We start from the raw sequence: 22759 nt of genomic DNA on the forward strand, positions 1-22759 counted from the left end.
CCAGCTGTGTCTCTCATGGGTAGCAATTTTATTGTACCGATATCCGGCGCCGGTTTTACCTGCTGCTGCTCCAAGTAGTCACTTTTCCTTTTATCTCTCTTTTTTGCCTTCCCACTTCTCTAAAGCTCCCCAAACCTTGTGCATTCTGTAGTATCTCCTTAAGGTGTGCCTTCATTCCAGTAGACCTCATGTGATCAAAATCTTTAGGCTCAAAGTCTAATCTGTAACTCCTTTTCAGGTGCTTGGTATTGTCTAAGTCTATGCCATATTTATCTGCTAGGTTCGCCAACCTTTGGTGCACCTTGCTCATTTCTTTAGTTATTTTTGGGCACAGATATCTCAATTCTGCTTCAGTGTATGACTCTAGCCTGTTCACTCCCATGCTCCCTTCAAATAGCTCGGCTGCTTCCATGCCCAATCTCACAAAATGTAGGTACTCTTTCCTTTCCGACAGCTCTGCTGTCGCAGGGGTAGTCTGTGGTGAATTCAGCTTGTCTAACCATTCATTCAATTGTTGCGCAGTTAAACCTTGCAACAAGATATTTCCAGCCTGTATCAATGGTGTTTGTGACGCATTCGTACCTGGGATCTGCGGAGTCAGTAATCCCAACCCTGAGTGTCTCATGGCATCTGGAGGAACCCCTATCGGACTGAAGTCTAGCAGAGACCTCGATCTTTCTACCATCTGTTCCACTGGGGTCATCCCTTGAGAGCTCCCTATGAACCCTCCTCTTGTCATGTCCTGGGTCATTACCCCTGATCACACACGCTAGGCTTGTCCTGCGCGTACAATGGTACTGGTGGACCAATCGTAATGGGTAAGGATATGGTGGCTGGTGTTGGGTTGTTCCCCACAATCTGTGGAACACTGGCCCCCATATTCTGATTCATTATCTGTGCCAAAGCTATCTGCGGTCCTGTGACCGAAGTGTAACTCGGAACCATCTGTGGCTGTGGCTGGGGCAGTAAAAGTGGAGTTGGCTCAATCTGCACTAACTTTGATGTTGCATATGCCTGGTCAGGCGGCACCATCAAGTTCGTAGTGGTTTCTAATGTTGGGACATCAGGGTAGAGCCTCTGAACTGGTGGTGGCTGCAACTGCGTCTGCATCTCTGGAGCAGTGGACACACTGACACTATTCTGTACTGGGGCTGGTGTTGCGACTGCATTCACCTGTGCTGTATTCGCTGTTCCCTGGTTCTGTGTTGAATTTACAGGAACCGCACAAGTACTTGGTCTATTGTCATCCATGGCATATGGCGGTGGACGATCATGTAACAACTGGTTAAGGAACTCATCATCATCTGAGTCATCTGCATCTGCCCAAGACTTGTTATTCTCTTTTCCTTTAATAGAGCCCTTGTCTGTTTTGCAAGTGGCCTTTCTTCCCTGCGTGTCAGCTTCTTGAGTTATTGCCGGAAACATCCTAACACTGTCTATTATTTCTCTTCTCCACATTCTGTGTTCACTATCCCATCTAGCCTCCGCTAGTGCCTTTTCTGCCTTTCTCATCCTCCTCTCAAACTTCTGTTGCTGTTGTCGTAAGGCCATCAATTCCCAAATTGCTAACGCCTCAAACTTTGCTGGCCTCGGAGGAGGCTTTTGCTCATTTAACACCTTCCTCAAATTCTCTAAGATCCCTATATTGAACGACCCATTCTCTGGGAACACCAAACACCCATCTTTTTCTGTTAATTTGCACCATTGTTTTAGCCAAAGACATGGCGCGACTCCCTTCTCCTCCATTACGGCATAAGCCGGAGAACCCTCTGGCGGTGTAGGCTCCCCCACACTCGCGGTAATGTACACATCTCCCCTCAAAGTGCTCTTTAAAGCCTTGAAGAACTTCATTTTTTGCGTCTTTTATTTCGTTTATGACTGAATACGGAAGTGACTTTAATTCCCAGAACACCCTTCGCCTACCTTCTCAACCAATTGCCTCTCACAGACGGCAGCCAATCCGTGCGCGACCCTTCTCACTAACCGACCTATCCCAGCGCGGCTCCAATGACATCACACCCACACACACTGCAGCTGACAAAGTCTTGCGGCTTGTCTCTCTCACTCTCGATTCACACAACCTAATGCAATATATTGCGAGCACTATCAAATCTCAAATTTGCCAGTTTACTACAGGAAGGGTAACACAATCGCTTCAGAACTTTACAGAGATTTAACTTTAAGCCTCGGCCGCTACTCTCTCCTTCTCAGATCCCGCACTCGCAAGCAGAATTCGACCCGCAAATTCTACTCTCGACTTGTCAATGGTTCGTCCTAGTGCACTTTAGAACTTACCAAATCCCCATCGAAGTTTGCATTCACTCACTTGACTCAAACTTGACTCGTCAACCACACCCGATTGACCCATTAAACCGCGCAAATTACAACACAAACCAAATGTCTCATACACTTATCAATATACTCCGGAGCCTTAGACCACACAGGGTCCGTCCATCACCAACAACCACGTGGACAATTTTTTAGCACAAAGCGCCACACTCACATGAAGCTCGCCGACTTCCCTTCTCTCATACCGCGGAGTACGCACACTCCTACTAAAACATCACCTGGCCTAAAATTCTCACAAACCTCACAATTCACCTGCGGTATGCATAAGCTCTGCAAGCGCAAATCCTACTTCACTCACGGTCACTAGAATGGCGAGAACATACCCAATTCACTTTGGCAAGCTCCGCGGTCCCGGGAAAGTCATTTGGGACTTAAGGGCACAGCATCCTTCCAATTTGCATTATCTCGAAAACAACTCTAAAACAGTAGTCCCTCATCTTAGGGCCCCAAAGGTCTGAAACCGTCTTCTGCTACCAGAACTGATAACGCGTCCCACCTTTACTAACTTAACTTACACTGGGGACTCGTTTTAGGCCAATGAACCTTTTGACCCTGATTGGAGACACCTTAAGACGAGATATCTATTCCGCATTTCAATTACCAGATCAATAACCTCATCAATATTCACAATGACAAATCAATCAAATTAGTTAATTGCATTAATAAGAATTGAAACACAATATGACCTTTCAGCCATGAATAACCACACGCGTTTAGTAAGATTTATGATATTTATTCCCTATTGGTTACACTCTACTAGGAAATCGATTGGTCTCAATACCAGAAAACACATCAACAATGTCACAATGTGGCAGCTTGAATATGACTTAAGCAAAGCACAGATCATGAACATTAGAACAAAGCCCAACGTCAACATGAATTAACTTTAGCAGAGTATCATTAGTGCATTATTCAACAAAGCAAGATTCAGTCATTTGTCTATTTGCATCCAAATTAGTGAACTCCTTATCTAACCTCTGATTAGCATCGCCATGTTGGGCTTCATGCAAAACAATTGTGTAACACAAATTTTGAAGACATCTAACTATGGCCTCTATCAAAAGAGCAGTTGGTACCTAGAAAGAAAAGGCAAACAGACAATTACAATTCGTCATTATATAGTTACCCTCCGTAATGGGTCAGCATACAGAATCAGCCTTCGTCCTCAGGACAGCAGTCGATCCACCATCAGCCAGGATAGAACAGCAAAGTCTCGGCAGAATAGGGTAAGTAGGAATACTTCCCTCATAAGGAGGAGAAGTGCGTTATGGGGCAGGGAAAAGTGGGGATGGTTTAAAGTATCAGAACAGCAAGGATTCAGATGGAATATCAGAGTAACAGCAGGGGTGCCCCTCTAATGGCTCAGTAAGAGACACAAAATGGTTGAGTAAGAGTGGCAGGACAAAGGCACGCAATGGCTGATTTCTCATTGTGACACTTTGTTAAATCGAATTTGCCAGACAAGTCTCTAATTTCCAATTGGTCAATGTTTGGTGCATCGTAATTTCTATCCAATGAACCGCTGATCACCTCACTAGAATTTTCACCTAAAACAGTTCTCATGCAGGTTATTGGCTCCTGTGATTTACGTCTTCAACGGGTAGAATGTCAGGTAGGAAAAGTTACACTCCTCGCTTCAGTCAGTATCTCCATTGTCCTTACCAGTTTGGGCGACCTTGTACCTGTTGCAAATTACACTGTTGCATTCAGCAAGAATGTCTCCTTGAGCAAGTTGGGTCTCATGAGAAATAATTTACTACGGTTACACACACATCTCTAGCTTCTGGAAAAGTACAGCTTTATGTCCTTCATCCAGACAGCACATTGCATGTTAGAAAAACACATTTAATATGAGACCAGGCAGCTAGGCCTAGACCCTTTCTAGCTAAGGCCTAATGATTAATTTAGCAAAACCTTAACATATAACTCTCAATGCTAATATAAAACCATGCATTAATTCATTACTAATTCATTATTAGTCTATTTCATTGATCAACGTATACAGTGGCGGCCACTCCCCGTGGGCACATTTCAAACACATATACTAAAATTAGTCTGTCACGTTTTCTATGTAGCTTCATTACACATCATTTTGCAAGCAGTTCACATTAATTTTGACTAAAAGAACTACACTCCAACAACATCACTCCTTAAACGTTTTTGGACCTCTGCTCCTCTTTTGGGTAATGTAGATGAAAAGGCACTCTCTCTGTCTCTGGGTCCTTCAGTCCTTCATATTCTCTCATCTCTCATGTGAGGAAGACCATGTTGATGAAGGTGAACTTCCCCATCACAAACTCCTCTACTGGTAAAATTTAGAGGCTCGTTTTCTGGCAGCCACAAAGCTGCAAACCCCGCAGAGTCTAGCTCTGTCCCTTGTATCAAACCTCGCTCCCATGCATCAAGCGTCCATAATGCAAGCCTGCTTACTCAGCCCCTCTAAAGGCCATTAACACCTTCACTCTGCATATGTGCTGCTTTGATTTAGGCTGCCAGATTCTGGTCACACTGGTTACCCTGCATCCTCCCGGCCTGAATGCCTGCCCTGCTCCCATCAGCTAGTCTGCCTTCCCACCACCTCCTACGCCCAGTGACTAAACCTATTAAACTATTCTGCGTCGTTTGTGGCAGTGAGCTTCAACCTGGTTGAACGAGAAGTATGCCTCTTGCCTGCAAGTTCTGATCTGCTGCATAGAAAGATGGAAAAAGATAGGAAGCAGTCAGAGTTGGTGCTTTTTAATACTCTAGCCTTGGACGGAGAAGTTTTAAGAAAGCTTTCAGGAGGGAGGAAAGCCCTAGAACTGATTTGGGAGAAAAGGCTATCTACAGATCAGCAAGGTCTCATAAATAAATGACTAGACCACAGAAGAGAAAATAAGGATGTACAATATGGTCACACTTCTTGCTCACAAAACAGGATGTCTATGCGGCTACTGTTTATTTATTGCCCAAACATTTTCACATGAGTAAGGTTGTTGTCCAATCTGTAGTTCACAGAGGTTCCTACTTTTTCATTGTCAATGTCTTTGCGTACCTTTTTTACAGTAAGCTGGAAATATTTCTTTGTGGGAAGTAGTTGGGGATGAAACTGCATGTGCCTTTTGTTAGCGGTAATTATTTTTTAAGTCATTTTTCCTGCCGCTTTGAAATCCTATTGATTTTGACAATCTTTATTTTTTGTAACAGATCACAATAGAGTGAAAGTACCTATTTCTAATGTTAAAACCCTCATTAAGAAAACTCTGCAAACTATGGCAGTAAGGGAAGCAATGCTGAGTTTAAGTCAAAGCTTAATTTGTCCATAAGAGATCAAGGGCACGTAATGCTCAGTAGCATTTGGTATATATTTACCTGGTCGCGTATTCCATCCTCCTCCAGTTGAAACATTCAAACACAGAAGCACGATTTTAGATTATTTCACACCGAGGAGAGTATGGGAACCTTCGGGCAAAGATCACACAGCAGTAATTGAAACTACAATAAAAAATATCCCTTCGGGGTGAAACTGTCCAGAACACAACACACTGTTATTTCTGAATTCCAGACACTTGGCAGCTCATTTTGCCTCTGTCGGCTTTGAAAATTCGCATTTAATAGTTTAAAGCCACATGAAAAACATATTGTGTTTGCCTGGGTGAAAGAAAGGGTTGGAATCTTTCCCCACATTATTTGTGACAGCGAGGGGCACAAATATACAAAAGGAGAGGTCTCTTAGATGTGAAGGGAAAAATGATAAGAGCGTTCGATCCCCGGTGTCGAGAGGTGTGACCCTGGATATCGCAGAATTTTGACAGGACTCAATATCGAGGACAAATTCGACACGTAAGAAATTCTACCGCTAACTCCACATATCTGTAGCTACGTGGTACATATACCTCAAGGTACGTAGATGTGTAGTAAATCTATACTTCCTAATATGAGCTCATGATACTCTGTTGATATTCTTGCACCACGATATTCTGGGGGTGGTATTCAGTTAGCACAATGCTGGAGGGTGAGTTACACCGGGGTGGGAGAAATGATGCTGTCCGAGGACGAGCTTCATAGCTGACAGAGCCTTCGGTGGAGGGGTTCCCTTCTAAATCAAAGGTAACCATAATCAAAAGATTCATGTGGTTAACATGTAAATATTATAGCCTAGCCACCAACACTTATGAGAATGGAGAATATAAAAGAGTTTTAGTTTCCACAAAATAAAGCAAATCGCAATACACTACAGGGCATGACTGACCCATTAAATAAAAAGTAAAATCTTCACAGTGGATTCATTATGGGTGGGTTTTGATATAAAAAAATGGGTATAGTCGAAGGGGACAGTAATAAAATGTTTTTGGGAATATGAAAATTTACCAGCTCAGGCCTCACATAGCTCTACTATAACATAGGTAACACCAACACACTGGCTCTCACTTTACAACTGCTGAGGTATCTCTTAAGATGCACAGAACCTACAGACTCAGGCCTCTACCTGATGGGACAACCATCTCTCCTGCAATATAGAAGTTGCAGGGTAAGGCCTCAAACAGCTGCTCTATCTCTCAGGTGAGAGAACTTGCGATTTCAGGCCTCAGGCAGCAGATCTATACCACAAAGACAGGCCAGCAACAGAACTATCAGGTTACCCAGGGCTGAGAGTCGGATTCTCTAAGAGCAGTAATGCTTTTGCCCGGTTCACATTTGTCCTGTGACCAACTGATTTCACATGGCCTACCTCAACAAGTGTGCTGCTCAGCTTCATGCTGAGGGTCAGAAATGAGATGTTACATTGCCGCTTAAAGTCCAGTCCCTGAGATACATGGCCTGCAGCAATGCAACGAAGCAGGTTCTTTCACAGTGCAGATATGAAAAATTCTCATGCGTAATCTGTTCCGCTCACTCAGCATCCCTTTGCTTTCTCTTTTTCATACACTCTCTTCCTCTCTATTTCTTCTTGTATAGACAATAGACCAGTCTTTTATAGATAATGGGCATGATTCACAGGAATGCTTTCACTTTCATGTAAGTATACTTTTATTTTGGTATTCACAAATTACAAGTTTAATTTTACTAGTGGTAATTTTCCCACTGCAGAGACCCCGCAGTTGGGTGGAGAGCCCCACACATTAAAGGACAGGACAGGCCTATCTTTTCATGTGCGGAGTCTCCTCAGTCATTGAATTGCTATCAGTGAAATCATAGCTTCAGTAATCCCAATATTGTCCCTCATTTAATCATCTTCTAAAAGAGTACGTCAACTGGTAATGATACATACAGTCCAGATTTTACTTTATAGAGGGTTTTACACAGTTTGAACCTAGTCCCAAAGGGCAATAGGGTGCTGTACATACCAACATGATATGTAGCCAACATCTGAGACATGCAGAGGACAGCATTTACATACAAATACAGCGTGGAAAATAAATATACCATCACCAAGGGAACAGTGTGGAAAGGGAGGAAGATTGACGCTGTGGACTTTGAGAACACTCCGAAATTGCAGCGGTTCTAGGCAAGGTCTTTCCAGAGTCTTTCTTTGTTCTTCTTTGTTAAGAGTGGAAGCGGCTGGATTGAAAACACATGAGATTTGACTTCAAAAAGAGATTTTCAAGATAAATATTAACCAGAAGAAAGCTTAGACAGTGTGAGTGAAGCTGAAAAGAATGCTGACTAATACATGGGAGTCCGAAAACCCTGTGTAAAAGCCTGTGTTAACGCGTCCCTTTATGATAATTTATTTCACATCAGGACTCGTTTTAGGCCAATGAATCTTTTGACCCAGTTGAGAGACACTAGAACGAGATAGCTAATCAATATATCAATCAATACATCAATAAAGTCATCAATATTAATCACAACAATACATTTCACCTTAGTCAAAATCATTAATCAATTCAAGACGCTACCATGACCTTTCAGCCATGAATAACCACTCCAGTTTAGTAGAATTTTATTAATTTTATTCCCTATTAGTTACAATCTAAGATTAAGGGGGTCATTCTGACCTCGGCGGTAAAAGCCGCTTACCGCCGGTCAGAAGGCCGCCACAATACCGCCGCGGCCGCGGTCAGCCGTCACGGACATTCTGACCCACAACTGCAAAACCTCCGAAAATCCGCCCTCCACTGCAGTCCGCCACATCAGCGGCCAACAGAAATACGCCCATCCCAATATGACCCGCAAATCGACGCGGCGGTCATTCAAACGCGGTATTCCATTGGCGGTACACACCGCCGCGGTCAAAATACACACACCTTTACAAACCCCTACCACATTGGACAATTTGAAAGGCACACACCTGAAACACATACACACACCACTCCCACACATCCAATACCATATAAAACACACACCCACATCACCCACAAACCCCTACCAACAAAAACCAGAGACGAAGGAGAGAGAGAGACACATCAGAGAATAGAGAGCCAGACACACAGAGGCACACCGCAACATCACACACACCACATAAAAGCACAAAGCACCACACACCAACACACACATCATCACATACACCACCCCACACCTCATACACACCACCCCATGGCACCACAAAGGCACCCACGCTTTTTGGACCAAGAACTCAGGGTCATGGTGGAGGAGATCATAAGAGTGGAACCCAGCTCTTCGGCTCACAGGTCCAGCAAACCAACATAGCAAGGAAGGCGGAGCTCTGGCAGCGGATCGTGGACAGGGTCAATGCGGTGGGACAGCATCCCAGAATTTGAGAGGACATCCGCAAACGATGGAACGACCTACGGGGTAAGGTGCGCTCGATGGTCTCGCGACACAACATCGCAGTGCAGAAGACTGGCGGGGGACCCCCACCCACTCCACCCGAATTCACAACATGGGAGCAAGAGGTACTCAACATCCTGCATCCCGATGGCCTCGCTGGAGTACACGGAGGAATGGACTCTGGTAAGTACAAGGCCAACCACTTCACCCCCCCCCCAGCATGCTAACCCCCACCCTCACCCCCAACCCCCCAGCACACATCCTCCCTGAGAATGTCTCCCCAGCACAACCCACCCAACACCAACCCCTGCATTCCACCCCCAAACTATGGACACCCATCACCTAAGCATGACCACTGCACATACCCATCACCCCCCCCACAAAACACCCTCACAACACCTCCCCCAAGGGAATGCCAGCACTGGGGGACAAGGGCACCCCTAAAACGCAAGCTAATGCACACACAGAAACAATAACCATACCCTCTTACCCCATGCAGGACCCGAACGACAACACACCGGTCAGGAGGGACCAGAAATGTCCATGCCACTCCCGGAATAGGCCCCTAGTGATGACAGCAGCTCTGTCGACCTGGAACCTGACGACCAGCCCGGACCATCGGGGACCTCTGGGCAGTCGGTTCCCCTCACCCAGACACAGGCCACTGCAGACCCAACCCCCTCTGGGAACAACAGCACAGCTCACACCCAGCGGGCCCATGCCTCTGTCTCTAGGACAGGTCAAGCAGCGGTGTGTCTACCACTACAGGGCCCCCAGGGTAACCCACCAACCCAACAACAACAGGGACCTGGGGGCAGTGGGAGTGGGCACACCGTCCAGGGGACAGAGGCCCAGGGAAACAGGGCAACTCGGAGGGCTGCTGTGCGACAGGGGGGGGAGGAGAGGCCCAGGGAACCCACTCTCCAAGAGGCCCTCACCACCATCATGGCTGCCTACCACCACTCACAAGAGACGATGGCGACGGTACTGGCCAGGTTCCAGGAGATCCAGGCACAGCAGGAGCAACGCTACATGGGGTTCAGCGACCAACTCAGCAACATCTCAACCGCTATGGGGATCATAGTCCAGGCACTGAACCGCATAGAGGACACGTTTCGGGACCATGTGGCATCACACAGGGCCCCTGTCACTAGCCAGGAACAGGAACAGCCTACCACCTCCGCCGGCGCTAGTGGACAGGAGGCCCCACCACAACGACAGGCCACCAGACCCCCACCTCCTGCTGAACAACAACCGCCCCGCAAAAGGAGCCTGAGATAAAAAAAAACGACAGAGTAGGATGTCAAGTCCCCCGCCAGCATCACATACCCCCTGAAGTCCTCCCACTGTCCCACATTGCCACCCTGTCAAACCTTGAACTGCCCCTGCTCCATCCTGCCACAGGCATATGGACAATGCACCTGTGAGACTGAGAACTGTACTCCGCCATGGACATTACTCCACCCCCACCCATCACTGTTTCACTATCATGTACCAATATCTATGCACGAATAATAAATCACACATTGCACTGAAATCAATCCGGACTCAGCCTGTCTTATTTACAAATGTATGACACATTACATATCAATTACGTATTGTTAACATTGTGAATTACACATACCGAGGTAACTTAGCATTAGTCCATGGGCCAACCAAGCCGAGGTCACGCAGTGGCTCATACAGCACAGAAAAGGGAAGGGAAAATCAAACATCATGTTCATAGGTCTGGGGGGAAACCGACAAAGTTGAGATGCAGGAGGCTTTCAGGAAATGTAAAATGGCATGGGTGATTATTACCTGTGTGCTACTGGAAATACTGTTCTATTACTCTGTCCCTGTTGTCTGTGTCGTCCTATGAGTCTTCCTCCTCTTCACTCTTCGCAGGCTCCACAGCTGCTTCAACACCACCATCTGCACCATCCTCCTGCAGGAAAGGAACCTGACGTCGCAATGCCAGATTGTGAAGCATACAGCAGGCCACGATGATGTGGCACACCTTCTTTGGTGAGTACATCAGGGATCCCCCAGTCATATGCAGGCACCTAAACCTGGCCTTCAGGAGGCCAAAGGTCCTTTCGATGATCCTCCTAGTTCGCCCATGGGCCTCATTGTACCGTTCCTCTGCCCTGGTCCGGGGATTCCTTACTGGGGTCAGTAGCCAAGGCAGGTTGGGGTAACCAGAGTCACCTATTAGCCACACACGTTGTCTCTGTAGCTGCTCCATCACATAGGGGATGCTGCTATTTCGCATCACATACGCGTCATGCACTGACCCTGGGAACTTGGCATTTACATGGGAGATGTACTGGTCAGCCAAACAGACCACCTGGACATTCATCGAATGATAACTTTTTCTGTTTCGGTACACCTGCTCATCGTCTTTTGGGGGTACCAAAGCCACATGGGTCCCATCAATGGCACCAATGATGTTGGGGATATGTCCAAGGGCATAGAAATCACCCTTCACTGTAGGCAAGTCACCCTCCTCTGGGAAAATGATGTAGCTCCGCATGAGTTTCATCAGGGCAGACAACACTCTGCTCAAAATCTTTGAAAACATAGGCTGAGACATTCCAGATGACATGGCCACTGTGGTCTGGAATGACCCACTTGCCAAAAAATGGAGGACTGACAAAACCTGCACCAGAGGGGGAATCCCTGTGGGTTGGCGGATGGGGGACATCAGGGCTGGCTCCAGCTGGGCACACAGTTCATGGATAGTGGCACGGTCAAGTCTGTATCGAAGTATTATATGGCGTTCTTCCATTGTCGACAGGTCCACCAGCGGTCGGTACACGCGAGGATTCCTCCTTCTCATCGCAAGTCCCAGCGGACGGTGCCTAGGAAGGACAACATGGAGCACAGAGTCAGCCAAACCACAGGTACGTACAGACAGCTTGCACAGTTAAAGAATGGCAATGGGTTGAAAGGCGTGTATGTGTGGCAATGCAAGGCCTAGGCCTGTGTGTCGCAGTCAAAATTAAGCCATGTAGGCCCTTGAAATGGCGGCTGCCTGACCTGTGAAGTGGGACAATGGGATGTGAGGTCAATGCGCTGGCGGGGCACACCGTGGCGGTAGGCGGTCAAAGACCGCGGCGCAAAGCCGCATTGGTTAACATTGAAGCCTATGGGTTTCAGGAGCCAATGACGATGTGCACCGGCGGTCGCGGTACGCACCGCCGCGGTACGCACCGCCGCGGGCGTGACCGCCATTTTCTATCTGCTTAATCACTCGAGACCTGATCATCCACAGGAGAGGACCTAAACTGCAAGTGCTGCTGTGACCTCGGTCTGGAAGATACAATGGCTGCTGCGACTGGGGAAAGGGCCCCTGCCTTCACGTCTGAAGAGTTGGAGAAGCTCGTGGATGGGGTCCTCCCCCAGTATGCGCTACTCTACGGTCCTCCAGACCAACAAGTGAGTACACCGGGTGCACATGGAATGGGCTATGCCTGTGTGGATTGGGGTGGATGTAAGTTGGTGGGGTGGGGGGCGAATGAGGAGTGCAACGCCCGACAGATGAGAGCATGTGCCATATGGCAAAGTTGGTGGGGGGGGCCAAACACATCTAACATGCAGGTCATTGATGATTTCCTCCTTTCCACCCTGTACATGTCAAATAGGTCAGCGCCCATCAGAAGATCGAGATTTGGCGTGCCATCGCCAAGGAAGTCCGGAACTTGGGGGTCCACAACAGACGGGGCACCCACTGCCGCAAGAGGTGGGAGGACATCCGCCGCGGAACAAGGAAGACCGCAGAAACACTGCTGGGGATGGCCTCCCAACCTAGGAGGGGTGCCAGTCGCACCATGACCCCCCTGATGTCCCGGATCCTGGCGGTGGCCTACCCAGAATTGGATGGGCGCTTTAAGACATCACAGCAGACACAAGGGGGTGAGTATCAGCACATTCTCCTATCTTTCTGCGCAGTGGAGGCATCTGGGTGGGGGAGGAGGGCTGTGGATGACATTAGGCCAGGGCGCTTTCTGTAGTGTAGGCCTCTCCCTTAGGCATGGCCCTGTGCCCCCGGCCCCCACCTCTGTAGGGTGACAAGTACAGCCATTGAAGGTGCAGCATCTCCCAAGTGCGCGTTTGACGTCTCTTGGCCTGTTGTCCTAGTCAGTAGTACTGAGTAGTGTACCCCGAATGCGCGGCTTAGTGCATTAGGCTCCTGTGTCTGTCCTCTCCGCCAACGGTGTTGACATTGCATGCACTCAACCTGGTCTTCTTTTTTCTCCCCCCACCCTTTCTCTTCATCTTCTTGTGCATGTGTGCATTAGCATCATCAGGCGGAGGAGATTTGGCATCGGAGCACGAGGGAGCTGCAGGACACAAGGCCCTGGTGGGCCCTGGAACAGACACCGAGGGCACCAGTGATCCTGAGGGCGAGGGGAGCACCACGACGGGGACCGCTGGTGAGAGCAGCGACAGCGACAAGTCCTCGGATGGGAGCTCCCTAGCGGTGGCGGCAACATCCGTGCCCCCCGCCTCTACAGGTACAGCCGCCACCCAGCGCACCAGCCCCGCCCTCCCAGCAGCCCCTCAGTCTCCGCTCCGTGCCCGTTCGCCCAGGAAGGCGCGCGTCTCCTTCGCCCCAGGCACCTCAGCTCCTGCCCCTGTTGCCCCTGCTGCCCTCAGTGCGGAGCTCATTGACCTGGTAAGGACGCTCATTGTTGGGCAGACAACCCTTTTGAATGCCATCCAGGGTGTGCAAAGGGAGCTGCAACAGAGCAATGCGTACCTGGAGGGCATTCATTCGGGTCAGGCTGCCCATCAACGAGCGTTCACTGCTCTGGCCTCAGCACTGACGGCAGCCATTGTCCCTGTTTCCAGCCTCCCTCTTCTTACTGCCTCCAGCCTTTCTCTGTCTCCTGTTCCTCAGCCTATCCCATCCACACCATCAGACCAGCCTGCACACACCTCAACACCCAAGAGCAGCTCATCCAAACACAAGCACCACAGATCCCACAAACACTCACCCAAGCAACACCCAGATGCAGACATGCCAACAGCCACTGCCACCCCTGTGTCCCCCTCCTCCTCGTCTCCCTCCTCCCTCCCTGTGACGTCTACACTCACACCTGCATGCACCCCAACATCAGCCAGTGCTTCCATCACCACCTCACCCTCCAGTACAGTCCACACTCGTGCAGTCACCACCCCCACTGCCATTTACACGTCCCCTGTGTCCTCTTCCACTGTGTCTGTCACCCCCTCTTCCAAGACACACAAACGCAGGCAGCAACCCACCCAACAGCCAACCACCTCACGACAGCCTACAGCACCAGCACCTTCACCCAATGACAGCACACCTGACTCTCCTACAACCACCTCCTCTACCTCCACTTCCATCTCCACTTCTCCTACCCTTTACCTTGGCCCTAAAAAACTTTTCCTGGCTAACCTTGACCTCTTTCCCCCCGATGAGCTCCCCCCTCCATCTTCAAAGAGTCCCAAGAGCACCGCAGCCACCACCAGCCCAGCTTTGGGTGTCACTGTTGTGCATGGGTTCTGGAGCCCACCCTTTGCCAGCAGTGACACATCGATCAGCAGCAAGGACACGTCCAGCCCCCCCCCCGGCAAGAGGACCCGCAAAAACAAGGGCCGCCGTGCGAGGACCGACAGGGCTGCCCCCAAGGAGCAATGTGCGGCCACTTCACCACCCACACCATCTAGGGGAGGCAAGGGCCCGAGAGCCCCATCAAAGGAGCGGAAGGGCAGCAGGAGCGCGGAGAAGGTGGACCCCACATGTCACATCCCAGCTGGGAAGGAGGACACTAAGGAGGCCAGGAGTCCGTCCCCGAAGGGTCCAGAAACGTCACGGTCCGAGGGCGACTGAGCAGGGAGTCCAGGCCAGGTCTGGCTCCCTTGACCTGCTGGATGAGCACCGCTGAACAGGTCCCGCGGTGCAGAAGAGCACCGCTGAACAGGGCCCGCCGTGGAGAAGAGCACCGCTGAACAGGGCCCGCCGTGGAGAAGAGCACCGCTGAACAGGGCCCGCGGTGCAGAAGAGCACCGCTGAACAGGGCCCGCCGTGAAGATAGGCTCCGCTGAACAGGGCCCCGCCGTGAGGATAGGCACCGCTGAAGAGGGCCCCGCCGTGGAGAAGAGCACCGCTGAACAGGGCCCGCCGTGGAGAAGAGCACTGCTGAACAGGGCCCGCCGTGCAGAAGAGCACCGCTGAACAGGGCCCGCGGTGCAGAAGAGCACCGCTGAACAGGGCCCGCCGTGAAGATAGGCACCGCTGAACAGGGCCCGCCGTGAAGATAGGCACCGCTGAACAGGGCCGCGCCGTGAGGATAGGCACCGCTGAAGAGGGCCCGCCGTGGAGAAGAGCACCGCTGAACAGGGCCCCGCCGTGGAGAAGAGCACCGCTGAACAGGGCCCGCCGTGAAGATAGGCACCGCTGAACAGGGCCCGCCGTGAAGATAGGCACCGCTAAACAGGGCCCCGCCGTGAGGATAGGCACCGCTGAAGAGGGCCCCGCCATCTCAGGCACCGCTCCGCTGGGCCCTTCCTGTCAAGCACCTCTCCGCTGGGCCCTTCTTCTCAAGCACCGCTCCGCTGGGCCCTTCATCTCAAGCACCGCTCCGCTGGGCCCTTCCTGTCAAGCACCGCTCCGCTGGGCCCCGCCGTCTCAAGCACCGCTCCGCTGGGCCCTTCATCTCAAGCACCGCTCCGATGGGCCCTTCTTCTCAAGCACCGCTCCGCTGGGCCCTTCCTCTCAAGCACCGCTCAGCTGGGCCCTTCTTCTCAAGCACCGCTCCGCTGGGCCCTTCCTCTCAAGCACCGCTCCGCTGGGCCCTTCATCTCAAGCACCGCTCCGCTGGGCCCTTCCTGTCAAGCACCGCTCCGCTGGGCCCTTCATCTCAAGCACCGCTCCGCTGGGCCCTTCCTCTCAAGCACCGCTCCTCTGGGCCCTTCCTGTCAAGCACCGCTCCGCTGGGCCCTTCTTCTCAAGCACCGCTCCGCAGGGCCCTTCATCTCAAGCACCGCTACGCTGGGCCCTTCCTCTCAAGCACCGCTCCGCTGGGCCCTTCATCTCAAGCACCGCTCCGCTGGGCCCTTCCTGTCAAGCACCGCTCCGCTGGGCCCCGCCGTCTCAAGCACCGCTCCGCTAGGCCCTTCTTCTCAAGCACCGCTCCGCTGGGCCCTTCTTCTCAAGCACCGCTCCGCTGGGCCCTTCATCTCAAGCACCACTCCGCTGGGCCCTTCCTCTCAAGCACCGCTCCGCTGGGCCCTTCATCTCAAGCACCGCTCCGCTGGGCCCTTCCTGTCAAGCACCGCTCCGCTGGGCCCTTCATCTCAAGCACCGCTCCGCTGGGCCCTTCCTCTCAAGCACCGCTCCGCTGGGCCCTTCTTCTCAAGCACCGCTCCGCTGGGCCCTTCCTCTCAAGCACCGCTCCGCTGGGCCCTTCATCTCAGGCACCGCTCCGCTGGGCCCTTCCTGTCAAGCACCGCTCCGCTGGGCCCTTCCTGTCAAGCACCGCTCCGCTGGGCCCCGCCGTCTCAAGCACCGCTCCGCTGGGCACCGCCGTCTCAATCACTGTTTATGGTTCACTGTGCCCACCATGCCTCCTCCTTGACCAGTGGAGACTGTCATCCACCTGATGGACTGAGGCTTTGCACTCCCCAGGATGATACAGTGGGCAGTCCACCCACTGTAGTGACATTGAGAGACTGTGGCTTTGCACTCCCCAGGATGGTACAGTGGGCATGGTGGCTCCTCGTGGATCTGGCGTCGTGGACTCATGTGGCTGTGGTGCCCCCCCCTTCCCTTCCCCCTGAGGTGCCTGTAGTTTTTACATCTGATGCCCCTGCAGTGTTCTCTCCAAAGGACTCAGGTCTCCTGTGTGGGCTTTGCCCTTGTTTCTCAAAACTTTGGCCCACGGACATGATGAATTCGTAGGATGTGCAGGACTTGTTACTTCAGTTATACACTGATGTGTATGTCATTTGTTTTCTTGTGAATATCTTTCATGGTTGTACGATAATTTTCAGGAGCTTTTTGGTACATAAATATTTATTCCAAATTTGATTATGTCCGAGCATTTTTCTGGGGTGTTTGGGTGGTGTCACTGTGACTTGTTGCTCTGCATTGGTGTGTACATAGTTGGGGGGGGGGGTCGCATATGTGTGTGCCCGTAACCTTTCGTCCTCCCCCCTCCCGTGTGTCGTAGGTGCAGTACTCACCGTTGTCGTCTGCGCCGGACTTCGTTCTCGTGGTAGATGAGAAGGTAGACGAGAGCAGGTAGGATGTTTAATTCGGGTTCCATGCTGTCCTCCTTCCTCCTGGAGTGCGTAGTGGTGAGCGTTTTCCCGTCCGTAGTCTGTTTCCGCCGTGTTTTTATCGGCGGTGCTCCCGCCCCGGAAAAGGTGGCGGATTGGTGAGTTGTGATAGTGTGGGCGGTACATTGTCTGCCTCCTGGCTGTTGGCGGTGACCGCCGCGCTGTTTGTTTGTCCCGCCGTGGCGGTCGGAGTGTTAAAGTGGCTGTCTGTGTTGGCGGTTCCCGCCAGGGTCAGAATTCCATATTTTTTACCGCCAGCCTGTTGGCGGGTTGGCCGCCGCTTTAGCACCGACCGCCTGGGTTAGAATCACCCCCTAAGTGCTTTAACCTCAAAACCAAGAAACATAACAGCATAGTCACAATATGGCAACTTTGATAAGATTTCATTAAGGCAAGAATCACAAACAATAGAATATAATACGGCGAGAACATAGATCAAAGTTTAGCAGAGTGTCAATATTGCGTCACTTCAACAAAACATAGTCTCGGTCGTTTGTCTATTTGCGTCAATTTGGTGAACACCTGTCCCAACCACTGATTAGCATTCGCATGTTGGGCTTCATGCAAAACAATTTAGAACACTAATTTGGAAAACATCTAGCTATGGTCTCTGTCAAAAGCAAGCAGTTGGTACCTAGAAAGTAAAAGCAAACAGACAAATTACAAATGAATTGTCATAATTACCCTCCAAGGATTAGGTCAGCACACAGGTTCAGTCTTCGTCTTCAGGAGATCAGTCAGATCGCCATTAGTCAGGACTCAACTAAAAGGGCACTTCCTTCATAAGGAGGAAAATTGTAAATGGACGAACTAAGGGCAAGGATGTTTTTTCAATAATCTCAAATCACCAAACAGAGTGACCGAGTTTCTGGATAAAATCAATAGCATTCCCTAACCCGCCTAGAAGACCTCTCTGTGACCTGGGTTTTTATCCCTTTTTCATAGAACATTCCCCCAAAATTCTATTGGACATCTTCTATACCCCACTATCTTTAACCTATCAAATTGGACATTAGGTAATCCTAATCTTCACCCCATATTGGTTTACAAGTCTTTGATTGGTCCTCTTTATTGACGTCTTCAGAGGTGACAAGTCCGGTATGACTTCATTTCTTGATAATTCTTTGCACATCTTTTGGTCAGCAGTTCCATTGCATTCACCGGTTTGAATGACCTTGTACATTACATTAATCTACACTGTTTCACTTCATTTATAACATTTATTCCAGGGCGTAGAAAAAGGCGCCTGAGAACGGATTTAACATGGTTACATTCATCTTCCAAGCTTGACGAAAAAGAACATTGCGGGGTCATGGCCCCTTGTGAGTCAGCACACTGAAAAATAGAAAAATGCATTTAATACGAGAGCCAGGCAGCTAAACTCCAGCTTATGCTAACTTAAGGCCTATGAGAATTTCAGCACAGTTTCAATAACGCAAATGTTAGTATAAGCTCTTTTGAATGTAACCAAAACATTTTGATCATCATTATTAGTTCGCATATACATTGGTGGCCACTCTTCGTGGTCACAATTTCAGGTGCACGTTTAAGCAAAATCGATATTATTATAGTTTCTATGCGGCATCATCACACATTAGTTCATAAACATTTCATGTTAATATAGATTATATAAGCTACGCTCTCTCAGTCCCTCCTCTGATGACGTTCGTCATCACATAAACCTTTCCCCTTTGACCTTTCACTTAATTTTTCACTTTACACATAATGCGCATTTCAACATCTTGCCCCTTGTGTGAACTTTCCCAAATTTCGTTGAACATTTTCTCCCTTTCACTTTCTTCATTCCTCCTGGTTCTTTCTGTCCAATTTCTTTTAATTTTATCATTAATTTTGCATGCTCCCCATAATCCTATTAGACAGGCCAGAACAATTAATAGACCCCCTAATATCTTTGCAAGTACCCCATTTCAAATGTTGCTAAACCAGCTTCCCACTCTGGCAATTCCTTTCCCAAATTTCTCCCACACTCCAGGTTCCTTCAAATCCTTCAAATCTGCTCTATCTTTGGTTAGGTTAGTAAGCATCCCTCTAATTTGTTTACTGTTGTCAGATATAAATGAGCAACAATGAAGCTCGTTGAGCATCTTGAAGACACCTCCACTCTTTGCTAAAAGAATGTCTAAAGCAAGCCGATTTTGAAGAGTCATAGCTCTTTCCGCAGCAAGTTCAGTATCCATCAGGAGTATAGCCCCTGTAAAATTTGTCAACATGTTATCCAGAATAGTAGACAACCTTTGAATCTTCATGGAGTTTAAGATAACCCCTACTGAAGGAATTATGGCTCCAAATATATCTCCAATGACAGCAACCACTGACTCTCGTTTTTGTCTAGCATGTTGTAATTCAGATGTTTTAGGTATTTGCTTTAAGTCATCAATCTGGTAGATCTTTGGAAAAACTATTCCCAAATAACATGTCCCATACCATCCCTTAGGGAGACGGTAATTAGCATTAAGTCCACAGATGTAATAGATCCCAGGGATCGCTGGATCCTGTCCATTTAACATAAATGTCCATTTACTCTGAAACAAAAACACATGTCTGCATTCACTCGTTCCCACAAATAAAGTGTCTTGATCAGATTTTGGCCTATATATACAAAGCCTCCCTACATGTAATGCATCTATAGTTAATTTGCCTTGCGTTTTAATTGCTGTGTAAGCATAATCATTTGCATATGTGCGTATTTCTAGCCCCATTTCTAATCTTTCTTTTAATGCTTTGCGTCTATCATCACTGTGATCTAAGAAGCTTTTCTCTACAGGTGTCAACAAACAGGTCAGATTGTTGCGGTGTGCATAAGCTGTTCCAAATGTAAGCGTTGGTTCAAAGAAACCTCTAACTATTTTCATATTATGCTCCTTAGCTAACTTGTTCAGAAACTCAATCACAGGTACAAAAGAAAACACAACATCCAGATTTGAATAAAAGTATTGCACATGCTCTTGATTATAGATTCTTGTTAATAGCAAGCTACAACTTATCCCGTAAGTTAGCGGTAAGCTATGGTAGGTGACCCCTTCTTGCACTGATGAAGGAACCTTTGTACACACATAACAATTTTTCGCATCCATAGTTTCAACATACTCATTCAGCAAGCGATAGAAGACATTAGTAGAAAGTTCCCTGTAGGAAGTTGGCTCTGTATGTGCTATTTCAAAGTAAGGAATAGCATGCACAGAGTCCAAGGGTTCCCCTTAGAGGTAAAATAGTGGTAAAAATAGATAATACTAATGCTCTATTTTGTGGTAGTGTGGTCGAGCAGTAGGCTTATCCAAGGAGTAGTGTTAAGCATTTGTTGTACATACACATAGACAATAAATGAGGTACACACACTCAGAGACAAATCCAGCCAATAGGTTTTGTTATAGAAAAATATCTTTTCTTAGTTTATTTTAAGAACCACAGGTTCAAATTCTACATGTAATATCTCATTCGAAAGGTATTGCAGGTAAGTACTTTAGGAACTTCAAATCATCAAAATTGCATGTATACTTTTCAAGTTATTCACAAATAGCTGTTTTAAAAGTAGACACTTAGTGCAATTTTCACAGTTCCTAGGGGAGGTAGTTATTTGTTAGGTTAACCAGGTAAGTAAGACACTTACAGGGCTTAGTTCTTGGTCCAAGGTAGCCCACCGTTGGGGGTTCAGAGCAACCCCAAAGTCACCACACCAGCAGCTCAGGGCCGGTCAGGTGCAGAGTTCAAAGTGGTGCCCAAAACACATAGGCTAGAATGGAGAGAAGGGGGTGCCCCGGTTCCGGTCTGCTTGCAGGTAAGTACCCGCGTCTTCGGAGGGCAGACCAGGGGGGTTTTGTAGGGCACCGGGGGGGACACAAGTCCACACAGAAATTTCACCCTCAGCAGCGCGGGGGCGGCCGGGTGCAGTGTCGAAACAGGCGTCGGGTTCGCAATGTTAGTCTATGAGAGATCTCGGGATCTCTTCAGCGCTGCAGGCAGGCAAGGGGGGGGTTCCTCGGGGAAACCTCCACTTGGGCAAGGGAGAGGGACTCCTGGGGGTCACTTCTCCAGTGAAAGTCCGGTCCTTCAGGTCCTGGGGGCTGCGGGTGCAGGATCTCTCCCAGGCGTCGGGACTTTAGGTTCAAAGAGTCGCGGTCAGGGGAAGCCTCGGGATTCCCTCTGCAGGCGGCGCTGTGGGGGCTCAGGGGGGACAGGTTTTGGTACTCACAGTATCAGAGTAGTCCTGGGGTCCCTCCTGAGGTGTCGGATCTCCACCAGCCGAGTCGGGGTCGCCGGGTGCAGTGTTGCAAGTCTCACGCTTCTTGCGGGGAGCTTGCAGGGTTCTTTAAAGCTGCTGGAAACAAAGTTGCAGCTTTTCTTGGAGCAGGTCCGCTGTCCTCGGGAGTTTCTTGTCTTTTCGAAGCAGGGGCAGTCCTCAGAGGATGTCGAGGTCGCTGGTCCCTTTGGAAGGCGTCGCTGGAGCAGGATCTTTGGAAGGCAGGAGACAGGCCGGTGAGTTTCTGGAGCCAAGGCAGTTGTCGTCTTCTGGTCTTCCGCTGCAGGGGTTTTCAGCTAGGCAATCCTTCTTCTTGTAGTTGCAGGAATCTAATTTTCTAGGGTTCAGGGTAGCCCTTAAATACTAAATTTAAGGGCGTGTTTAGGTCTGGGGGGTTAGTAGCCAATGGCCACTAGCCCTGAGGGTGGGTACACCCTCTTTGTGCCTCCTCCCAAGGGGAGGGGGTCACATCCCTAATCCTATTGGGGGAATCCTCCATCTGCAAGATGGAGGATTTCTAAAAGTTAGAGTTACCTCAGCTCAGGACACCTTAGGGGCTGTCCTGACTGGCCAGTGACTCCTCCTTGTTATTCTCATTATTTTCTCCGGCCTTGCCGCCAAAAGTGGGGCCTGGCCGGAGGGGGCGGGCAACTCCACTAGCTGGAGTGTCCTGCTGGGTTGGCACAAAGGAGGTGAGCCTTTGAGGCTCACCGCCAGGTGTGACAATTCCTGCCTGGGAGAGGTGTTAGCATCTCCACCCAGTGCAGGCTTTGTTACTGGCCTCAGAGTGACAAAGGCACTCTCCCCATGGGGCCAGCAACATGTCTCGGTTTGTGGCAGGCTGCTAAAACTAGTCAGCCTACACAGATAGTCGGTTAAGTTTCAGGGGGCACCTCTAAGGTGCCCTCTGTGGTGTATTTTACAATAAAATGTACACTGGCATCAGTGTGCATTTATTGTGCTGAGAAGTTTGATACCAAACTTCCCAGTTTTCAGTGTAGCCATTATGGTGCTGTGGAGTTCGTGTTTGACAGACTCCCAGACCATATACTCTTATGGCTACCCTGCACTTACAATGTCTAAGGTTTTGTTTAGACACTGTAGGGGTACCATGCTCATGCACTGGTACCCTCACCTATGGTATAG

Source organism: Pleurodeles waltl, chromosome 5 (genome assembly GCF_031143425.1).
Source record: "Pleurodeles waltl isolate 20211129_DDA chromosome 5, aPleWal1.hap1.20221129, whole genome shotgun sequence".
Classification (NCBI taxonomy): domain Eukaryota; kingdom Metazoa; phylum Chordata; class Amphibia; order Caudata; family Salamandridae; genus Pleurodeles; species Pleurodeles waltl.